Source organism: Metopolophium dirhodum, chromosome 4, assembly GCF_019925205.1.
Source record: "Metopolophium dirhodum isolate CAU chromosome 4, ASM1992520v1, whole genome shotgun sequence".
In the NCBI taxonomy this organism is placed as follows: Eukaryota; Metazoa; Arthropoda; class Insecta; order Hemiptera; family Aphididae; genus Metopolophium; species Metopolophium dirhodum.
The window spans coordinates 10869785-10882074 of NC_083563.1; the positions used below are offsets into that span (position 1 = coordinate 10869785).

General features: G+C 33.9%; 1 protein-coding gene across 8 annotated transcripts in view; it reads right to left on the bottom strand.

Annotated features, from left to right (window-relative positions):
• Positions 1–12290, bottom strand: part of LOC132943197 (serine/threonine-protein kinase tricornered) — a 141168-nt gene that overhangs the window by 53794 nt on the left and 75084 nt on the right. The window contains exon 1 of one of the 8 annotated variants that reach the window (XM_061012070.1): positions 2508–2715. The exons of the other annotated variants lie outside the window; for them this stretch is intronic. The gene's annotated coding sequence lies outside the window, so the exon portion shown is untranslated. Of the gene's footprint in view, positions 1–2507; positions 2716–12290 lie in introns of those variants that run through there. 8 annotated transcript variants of the gene reach the window in all.

The window sequence follows — 12290 nt, forward strand, 5'->3', positions numbered from 1 at the left end:
TACCTGTATATTAGCACTTTTTTTATCATTTTTAAATAACATTTTTGGGGGCCCTTCTGTAAAAAAATGCATATTGGGCCCTTTAAGTACCAGGTACACACTGGCCAAAACCGATGCGTTTGTTGCACACCCTACTCGAAACGGATAGTTATATATTCGGTGCAAATGATAAAAATATAAAAATATGACGTCCGAGAAACAAAAACTTACGTGGGTATAATGATAAATAATAATAATAATAATGTATACGGGAGACGCACAGTGAACTAACTTCACTGCTTCGTGTATCGTGATTATTATAGTCGTTTGAATATTGTATGTTTTTTTTCCTTTCCTTCGCTCGCTCTCGATTGCGGCGAACGAGCGGTGAATTCCGCGTGTATTACGCGTATGAGCAACGCAAACAAAAGTGTAATATTATTAAATAATAAACAATAAGTGCACCGCACGAATCGCCTGCAACGAGAACCACTCACAGAAACATATTTTGCAGCGCGGTATGATCAATGCCATGCGTGTTCCGGAGAGCAAGTCATTCGTAAAATAAGTGTTATTTTTCAAAAGGCATAATATTTTTGAACAGGACCTGTACAGCAGCAGCCACACGACATTATATAATATGTTATTGATTATTATTATTTATTTTATCGCGAACGCAGTTTCATCGAATTCTGTATAATATAGTGTAGGTACGCGTGATTCGCTCGATCGCGGTAAATAATGATATTTGGTCGAGAACAACTCGAGCGCAGCCCGACATATTATTATATGATAATAACGACACATGACTTAGAACCATGGGCGGCTTTATTTTTGTGATGGGGAGGGAGGCGCGTCAAGGGGGCGCAATTGCCTCCCGGTATTATTCGTGGGGGGGGGGGGGGGGGCAAAACGCTACGTTTGCTCCACTCCCGACACTAAAACACAACAGAAAACGGAGTGTGAGGCGCTGAGGTGGCAAAATAAATAATATAATTAATGGTTCGTGAGTGTACCACTGTGTATACCACCTATAAATTATATCGCGATGCGATTTCGTTTTATCGATGTCAGTTTTTTTTCAATTCGCGTAGTTCTATTTTTAAAATATTTAATGTCTACACGACTACACCCCCTATATATTGTGTATATGCCGAGTGGTGCCGACTATACCTAGAACACGGTGTGAGTACACGTCATAATCTGTCAATGTCACGGCACACAGGTACCTACGTTTGAACGTTTGATTAGCATATAATACATTGTGCGCAAACACACACACACACATTATAAATTCGACAAACACGTCCGTTCGAAATCGATAAAAAAACGGTATTAAGTATATATAGCGCATCGATCATAAAATAATAATAGGTAATATCGCAATGATTATATTATTATTATATTATAATAATATGGCTTATTGCGTTCGCACAGAAACGCGACCAAACACACACACACACACACGCGCGCACGCATTGAATATATTGTATAGAATTAGAGAATTTGGAGTACACGTACGTACATAATATTAGGTACGTACGTGTAGTATCGTAGAACATGACAGCAATGATGGAGAATGTGGTGGTGGTGGGGGGGGGGGGTACGGTACATTTTCCCATCACAAAACGGTAATCGGTATGCATAATAATAATATATTATGTGTTATGTGAATTCAAACTGTTCGCATGTATCTAATAACAATTCAACACCTAGACAGTCTACACTCTGTTCAAAAGAGATTATTAATGAATATCGTATATGTATCTTTATTAATTGCGATTAGGGTTTGAAATTTTTATGAAAAAATTGCTACTCAGAGGGGCACTCCTCGTATCTCTTGTCAGTCGCGGACGGCGGCGGGCACACCGATCATATTGTAATAAACATCACTATTAGTGTAGTGCCATGCCGGTACGTACTCACAAGTGATGGTTACTACCTATTATAATATTATATTGTATGTTGTATTATTATAGAAGGGTGAACCCTTATAGTATATCGAACGTGAAACCGGTTTCGTAACGTCGTTTTCGAACAGAAACAATGAGAAAATATTAAAATAATCTGGCGTCAAGTATTGGGTACTATTAAGACAATCTGTTGCGACGCAAACAATTAAAACGACGAACGCACTACGCGTGTGTGTTGTAGTGCGTGTGCATGACGTGTGTAACACTCGGAACTCGGAAACTGGATTTGAAATTTGAATAACAAATTTTGAACGGCTGGTGGTATCGATTCGAACGAACAAAAACAAAAACAAAAAAAAAAACATTCCAGAATAGTCTCGAAACCCGGTGTGGGTAGAATAATTTTATAGAACCGCGCACACGATATTAACTTATAATAATAATGATTAATTACATAAATAAAACGAGCAACAACAATGATGTACGTCATCGGTCGTGTGTTACTCCGATCGATCGATATCGGAAAAAAAAAAAAAAAAAAACGTGCTTATCGACGATAACGTATTTTCGAACGGTCGTATACCCACGCGAAGAAAAAGAAAAACCAGTACTCACGTGTTCTGCGTGAACTGAAATTGAAATGATCCGAAATCGGCGGTGGTAATAAGACCGAAACGTGTTTCGATGATCCCTCCAACGACGACCACGAACTTGGTAACGCGCACTAAAGACGCGGCGCCCTAGTGCGGACCGCGACGGCGACGACGACGACCGTGAAACGCGCGACCAAAATCGCTTCGCCGACGAATACTACTAAAGGGCCGGTTGGACGCACGGAAATTATACGCCGCCGATCCACACCACCCCTCCCCCCCCTCACCACTGCACCACCACACACCACTACCGGCGGAGTACCTTACCCACCGCTCGGAACGCCACCGCGTACACAACAATCGGTGGGGTACACAACACTCGTCGGTGATGGCGGGCGGGGCGCGGGGAGTTGAACTCCGGCCCGCGCCGACGATGCGGTTGGACGGAGAGATGGTGGGAGGGGCGGTGGCGAGGGCAACGTCTGGATGTTCAAACTGCAGCGGCGGCGGCTGAATCGACCACGTGCATACAACCGATCAGCTGTTCTCTCCTCTCTCCACTCCGTCGCTCGACGGTGGTGTTTGTGTGTGCGTTTGTTGTTCGCGTGACCGGGCGCTTGTGTACGCGTCTACGCAGCGTGTCTTACGTGTGCGTGTGCGCGCGGAGTGCGTGGCGGTGTGGCGGTGCGTAGATTTAAACTGGCACGTCCACTGACCTAGTGTGTGCGTTCCGGCGTGCACTGCGTTTATGCAGTGTAGTATTCCCGTCGTATTCGGGCACAGACGCGCACGGGTGTTCTCTCGATTTGCGTACGGAACGCCGCGCTGGAGCAGCACTACTAACACGGCTGCTCGAGCGGGGCCATTTCGTATAATACAGGACTAAGAATGCGCGACAAGGTGAAACACATTTTTTTCAGATGGTCGTTTCGGGGTACATGACGAGATTAATACTAACGAAAAAAAAGTTTCCAAACACAAATATTATTGGCATATTATGTAAAATAACAATTAAGAATCAAAACGACGATTTATGAAATTAATTAATCTTGAGGACTGGCAGTACTTGTTGGAATCCATAATCAGTTAGTGAACCTGTAGTTTTAAACTTTTAATGCTAAATTCTGCATTTATTCAAATTCTAATTTTCGGATTTAAGATTCTAAAATCTAGATCTAATCATTTTTCCAATTATTATTTTATTTATTATTTTATTATGGTATTAAGAACAATCAGCGACTAATATTTTAAGGGTTTTACTTGCAGGGTGTTAGGTACAAGCCTACTTTAACTATGCAACATACATTTTATGTAACGGCCGTAGAGACAATTCTATGGATAATATGCACATTATAGAGTACCTAGATGACTGATGTGCGCGTCTTACCTTGACACGGTGCCCTAGACTTATAATCCTCGTGAAACGGGCGACGCTTTTCGTCGGGCCGGAAGTAATGAGGCTCGTCAATATACGTAGGTATAACACAAGACCCGTTTCACTGGTATATCGTCGCACTGCACAACGCCTTGATGCAAATCAAACAGAAAAACATGACGCTAATAGAGTCGCAAGCACACGAGTAACACGTAAACCAAATCGACCATAATATAGTATAATATTATATACCATTTATATACTATGAATTCGGCGACCATGGTCCATGGTCCACATATTAGTGGTTACCGGCCAGCGGGTACTGGGTGGCAACAACCATGATATTTTCCGTCATCGGTCAGTGAGCCTTTTAGAAAAACGTAGCCGACCATTTCTTTCGTTTCGTCGTCCGCGGAACGAGACTAATAATATATGGTACATTGGCTAGTCTCGTCATTATATCGGTCCGAGGAAACACATCGTTTCCATAGGATTACGAGCCAAGATCGGCGCGTCAAGGTAAGAAGCACAATATACACACAATATATCTCATATATAATATATTTTGTTATTTATAATTTATAATACCTCCACTCCTCAATAACCCCATAATAGGAGGTAGGGACCATTCGTTGTAGGGATAATCAGTTCATGTAATATACGCTCTAAGACAATAATAGAAGTTCTTTAGAACTATATAAATTGTAAGCTTTACATAATAATATATTATATGATATTATATTAAAATATCAAACGATGATTATAAATTATCAAAAACTCGATGTACACATAATATTATTATAATAATATATTTTATTTTGTCTTAATTTCGACGATGCACAAATATCTACATTATAACGTCTTAGTAGGCGTTTCTCGGAAATCGCGAAACGTATCGTCGATAACCTCGATTCGCAATATCAAAGTGTTGAAAAGTGTCGCATATGTCTCCCTCTCTCACTCACTCTCACACACACACACACGCACGTTCTCTCAGTAATGGGACACCCAGAACGACGGAACATATGTAAAACACTAAATAAAAAACGCGAGATTACACGATGATACTACACGGACGACAGCGGGGTGCAGGAACATTCGATTTCAAACGTCAGCCGATGATTTTTAGTGCGACCTATATTATGCAAATCCGTGTTTGGAATACTATGACGTAAACATTATCGGCTTTATGGATAAGTTAAATATATTTTATGCATCCTGCAGTGCTTAAGAAAAAAAATAAGATCACATTTCAGCGGCGGAAAAAGTTTGAACACAGATAGGCACAATAACATTGCAACGACGTGAAACACGTACGCTTACATAATAATATTATAATACACCATGGCCGTCGGTACTGAATAATAGTAATAATTAATAAAAATAACAATACGCAACCGGATGTGCTTTCTGTCGTCCGAAATGTTCGAATGGCAATCGTTAATTTCGTATACACGGTATCGTTTTACGATATCATTTATATGTCATTAGTCATAAGTTCATGTAACGTACCTAAGCGGTAATAATATTATAATATTATTATTATGTCCCTCTGCTGTCGAGGTCAGCACATCTATGCATTGAAGCAATTTCACGCGGGCGTAGTGCCATACACGTATAATCTCGCTTTACAGTAGACTTAGGTATCGAATGTTGTACAAATGTATAATTACCAAATCGTCGGGATTCTAAATCTGACTTGCCCGTAGAAATACAGAAATAAACATTTTATAGCGCAATATTGAATTTCACACCATTAAAATCAAACAGCAATTTATTTTAATGCTCGACAGAAAAGTCTGAAATCAATTGCCAAAACAATTCAACCAAAGATTGACGGACTTATCATAAATTGTTAAAAAATATAAATTTGTTATAAACTATTATGATGTGTATTGGATGTCCTGTCAGCTGTCATTCACTTATTTCTGATCATTCTATCCTTTTTTTCTTGTTTTATCTTCCAGCAATTTCATCTATATCGACATCGAAATTATTCTCGTTTGTCTAACGTCGTATACCCCTCATAACTAATTACATTATTGACGCTTCTCAACTTATAACCAGCTCTTTTTTACTTTAAATAATTAACCATCATTTGTCCATCTACGTCCTACGGTAATGTTTAACAGAATAAAAATTGTGTAATAATAGTAACATATATCTACCAACTGAAAAATGATTATTATATTACATAAGAAGTGGATAAATTATTTTCAATGTTACTTTTAAGTTGTGTATATAAAAATGTATAATTTATATCCAAAGTGTTGTAAAAATATAATAAAAAATAACATAGGTAGGTTCAGTATAATGTGTTTCAAAATTACAATTGTAAATCGTAGAACAAAATCGGTAAGTACTAAATTAAAAATATACAATAAACGTAATTAAAATACCTAAAAGTAGTCTAAATTCACAGTAATAATATACCTTATACGTTTACATGTACAAAATCTATTATTTTAAAAATTATCATTAATCACCGATAAAAAAAAAATACTTTAGCACGTTTGTTAATTGTTAATATAGATTATTCATATTTGTATGACATTTACGTTCACTAACCCCAATAAAGAAAGAAAAATGTATTCGAAACCAAACAAAAATATGTTTGAAATTATTATTTTCATAGCCGCAGTCCGCAAGTACCTAATAATATATAAATACTATGACAGGTTTGCCGTTTGCAATATAGCACGTATATAATATTTTATTTCGGTTATTTTTTAATAAAATGAAATGAGTCGAATGATTAGGTATTATATTTCCTATATAGAAATGTAGGTACCTATCATTTATTGTATTTTTTAAAAACAAAGAAGCTACAAAAACTTTACATTCTGACATAAAATGATCCAACATTTTCATCAAGTTATAATAAAGGTACTTACTCTTTTCTAACAAAAACTTATTTTCATTACGAAAGTGGACCTAAAAGATTTCTAAAGTTTTATAGTAATATACTTTTTTTTCTATTAGATTTGATACCAACACACACCAAATAACATACTTATACATACCTATATTTTTAATAAATCACACGGTCCAATGCTGACAACGTGTTGATTAGTTATGTATTATCAGCTAACCAAAAAATATACCTTACGTTTTTTAAATAAATAAATATATTTTTTTAGAACAGAAAAAAAAAACCGAAAAGTTATTTTCAAATACATTTTTAAGTTTAATATGATTTATATTTTGATGAATCTAACTAAAAGTTACCTATATGAAATATATTAAGTTGAGAAGCTATTAATAATAATACTTAATTAATTACCAGTAAAACATATACTATTATAACAGTAGTTGTATTTGTTTATAGAGTACCTACCTATTATAGCAATTTAATTATTTTGTTATAAATAAATAAAGAAACATTTAAATTAATTCTAAAGGATTTAAAAAAAATGTTCTACGGTATACCTACTTGTATATCATGTATTTACCAATGTCCACTCACAAACTTTTACTTCGGCCTAATATATATAAATATATATAATATATTACTTATTCAGTTGTGTTTAGTTCAGGGGAGTGTTAAAGTAGCGATTTCAGATTTGCATTCATCCGTATCTAGGACACTGTTCAATTTTCAGATGTAAACGAAGAGCAAGATGATCAAAATAGTAGTTATTAGAACAAAACATAAACATAATAATAATAATAGAAATACGGTTCAATAAATTAAAGTCGATAAAAATATTAACAACTCACAATAACACAATTATTTAAATTATTATAATGGTTATTTAAATACCAGCTAGGTATTTAAATTAATATATTTAAAAAGAAACATTAAATTCAATTCATAAACCTGGTTACTTACTTATGTTATTATACTAAACACTTAAAATTCAGTTATATAAGTTATAGAACATTATACTAATAAAAAAGTAAGAAAATTATAGAATGTTTATAATCAATAAGACGGAAGGTAAAGGTAAAACAGCTGTTGGTTCATTAATTTCTAATGTAATGTAAAATAAAACCCGTTTTTCATCATACAATTTGAGGTCAACTGTGCCACAACAAATAATTTCTTCAGTCCGATAAAAATCTAAAACGTCGATTTCGTTAACTATATAATCACTCGAAAAATCGAAACTGTTCTTCAAAGTACAATGAGCATAATCCTGAAGTGGATGAACGCGGGGCCATCCGGCCATATACTATGAAAATAAATACTATAAGTAATACTTAACAGAAAAATGATTACCTTATAGCTCAGATTTCAACCGCAATGGCAACGTTTCAAAAATACTTGACCCGGAGGAAAAAAATATAAAAATATGAACTGTACTTAAATAAGTATTATAATAAATATATTATAAATGTATACATTGAACTATTAAAGCACAAAGGTTTCATATTATTCAATACGTAGAATATAAACAGTAACAGCATTTAATGAGTGATTCTTAGAACACTATTTTCTTCAAATAGTTTTAAAAATGTTTATTTTGAAATATATATAGGATTCATGAAATTTTTAAGAAGTATTTTTCTTTTTTCAACCATGTTATGTTTGTATACTGGTTAACCTACTATCAACTTTTGATTTCTAAATGCGGCAATAGGTATATTTTTAGATGATCTGTAGGAGAATCCTTTTTTGTTGATAAGCATTAAAGTTAAGATAAAAGTTGTTTAATGAAGAATGGTACTTCGGAATAATAATTGATGTATATACAAGTCAGATAACTTATACTTAAAATGCTTATCAACAAAAAAGAATTCTTCTTCAGAATGTACCTATTGCCATTTAGAAATCAAAAGTTGATAGTAGGTTAACCAGTATACAAACATAACATGGTTGAAAAAAGAAATACCTATACATACATTTTTTGTTCAACATTCAATAATACTCAGTGAATTACTCACCTACATCTTTTTTTTTTCTAGAAAGGTACCAGCAGGTTCAGCTTACAAAAATAAAAATATGAGTTATCATTTCAAAATTTAAAATAATTTATAATATAGAATTGAATATTTCTTAAGTTTTTGAAAAAACGAAATTCTTTTTTAAATAATGCATGCACACAGTAGGGAAGTACATTGTTAAAATAATCCCTCGACTGTCTATGTAAGTATATATATATTATATACATAGACATGACCGGATTTCGGATTAGACTACTTATAGGTACATATAGGACATAGGTAGGTTAAGTTATGGTATAATATATAATACAATCCTAGGAGCGCAAGTAGAACATTTTTTTTTTAGGTATACAGACGAAAATATAAAGTGAGTTTTTTTAATGTTTGATGGATTAGTTGCATTTATATCCGTGCATTATATAAGAGCGGTTTATTGGTAAATCCGGCCATGTGTATTATATACATAGTGGTCACTGATTTTATATATACGCTAAGATATTCTAAGGAGAAAAAAAACTAATCCAAGTTTAATCGATTTTATATACTATTTAATTTTGAAAATTAAAAGTTTCATTAATTATTACGATATACCAGTGCACTGATATAGTTTAGTGTTTTATATTTAAATAAGCTGTTTTTAAGTAATTGTCGTTTACCTACCTATACCGTGTATCGTCGTCGTGTAATTACTACATGCATATAATCACCGCGTTTGTTTCGAAGTTTTTTTTCATATGTACCTACATATTGCACGCACCCTTTTATCATTTACTCTCGGGTCATGATATACATTTTACATGCACATCATCGTGAATGCATTCATACTGCAGTTTCTGCACTTAGTATACTTGTGTGCATGTGTATAAGTGTACGCGTAGCTGCAGACGTTAATGTATGGTATTCACCGGATTGTTCTGACCCCTTAGATATAATATATACGAAATAATGTGGAAGAAATGTTTTTTTTTTTTTTTTTAAAGAAAGAGAGAACCTATTACACCTCTGCGCCAACTATAATGGAGACGGTTTTTATAATTACTACAATACCTCCACCTCTCCATCCCACCACCCAATTCCATTTGTCTAAACTTTAATTCCTCATAAAGAACAAACTCCTATTGTTTCGATAATAGTCGATATATTTTATACTGAATTAGTATGGTCTGCAGATTTCGCATTATAGACACGATCAGATTATATAATATACTCATAAAATGACCCAAAAGACCCTCGCCTGTCTTTCGACATCTGCGGTGAACATCCTTACAATATCTTACAAGATCTTCCATAATAACAAAACATCAGGATTAGATCAAACACTAACCTTATCACCAGTATCGCCGTATCTAGAGCACTATAATTCAAATTGTGTTTAATTTGCAATTAATGTCTATATATTCTATATAAAATCAGTCCAATCATCAAATAAAAATCTAAAACCTATAGTTAGATTATGAAGTGTATCTTTTTTTTTTTCTTTTTTTGTAACTACAAACGAAATAAGATCCGATTTTCTGCGAATTTATTGTAACATAACCCTGCGACGGCCTTTTTTGTTGTCAAGATTAATAAATCGGCAATTTAATGATAACAAAGAAAATAATAAAAGATAAATATTCTGTTTTGGGATAGGTATACAGCGGTTTTCAATTCATAAAAAAAAAAAATATTTGAAAGTAGAAAACAGTTTGATTTTTTTTCAAAAACGTACATGTTATTATACTACTTATTATAATAGTAGTTCGAATTACCTATATGCAAAAACATTTTTTCAAACAGTACAAAAAGACAAGAAATCACTTCGGGTAGCTAAAACCTAAACATAAATATAATTGTAATAATGAAGTCTGTATAGTATATACCACGGACTAAGATATAATAATGGACTGAAAACGAGCAGCTTATCACGGCCACGAATGTATGTATAAGAGGCAAAGTGCGGGGGGTCGCTATGTGTTCCTGGAGTTCACAGCGCCCTCTGTATTTAACACGGACTAAGATACAAATTGTGTAGCTAAATAAAACCACCGGTAGCACTGAAAACTTCAAGAACAGTGTCCTTATCAGTTAAGTGACACCTTTTCGTGGCCGTCCCCCGACCCCCGCCGAACATGTCGTTTCCAATCCATTATATCTTGGTCCGTGGTATATACTGACCGTTATATAAAATGTGTATCTTTTTCTCGATTTTATAATGAAACAAGACACCAAGTGTAAGAACACTACATGACCTGAAACATGTTAGGCACTTCCATACTAAAATGATTTGTTTGGGCTTAAGAAATACTATTAATTTAGTAGAATATTGCAGTTGACGACAAACGCAAATTCATTTGCAGCGCCAGAATTCCGGTGTTATTAATGATCCTGAGATTGATATGCAAATGTTTTTTGTATATATATATTATTTTTTTATTGCGGAACACATTTGTTTGAACAAGCGATATTTTCCTCTCAGTTCCAATGCTGACGAAATATATTTTACATATTTTTGCATAATAACTTGCACCTAGTGCCTACCTATATGCGGGTACTTGTATCTATCTAAAATTGTCAAAAGGCTCATAACTTGCACTCATAACACCGTAGGTATACATAATATTATACAATATGTCGCTTCTGCTCAAACATCGACATCATTAATACCCTGTCCAAACAAAATCGCGGCCCTTCGTAATCAATTTCAAAAGAATGTTTACTAACTTGATATTCGCATTCCTTAATTTTAACCAGTATCCACACAACCCACATATTATTATCTACTAGACAATGTAACCGATAAAATCCATAATACATATTATAATTATACTTTGAACATAATAATATATATTATGTGTTTATGTGAACTAGAGTACAAAACGTTTTATGATTATTATTTGATTTATAGTAAGCAGGCCATGCCAATTATTTTGATGCAAAATCTATATATTTTAGAAGCGTTTAATGAAACAAACAATATTACCGCAAGAACTTATGTTGCTGGTGTCGCAAGTCACACCTACGATTTTCATATAAATATACGATGATAAACAAGTAGGTATATATTTAAATTCACATATAGGGTACGAACAGAAAGTTTACTAAGCCTACAAAGCATAGTTCGCATTTAATGATATTTTCGAGACAACACGAGAGAATGGCCTATGCAATATTAACCTTGAATTAATAATGCAATTAGCGTTCAGACTGTAGAACAAGGTAAAATACTTAAGTCCTGAAGGGAACTTATGCTGTATACAGTTATAAATTATAATACGAGAAGTAAAAATTAATAATAAAAATGAAAAACGCAGATGTAGCAGGCACGATTCATAGAAATATGCCTCGTATACTATTGCGATGTGATATATACATAGCTAAACGTAATATTACAGCTAGATGTATGTATTTTTTTTTTTATTAATTTTTTGTATTTTCACACATAAATAAATGCCAATGAATTAATGATTTTTAGTTAAAGTACTTAGACTAGTTAGATCAATAATGCTTATTATAATATTATAATAAAAGCTCGAATGTAAGTCGAGTAATATACCTACTCGA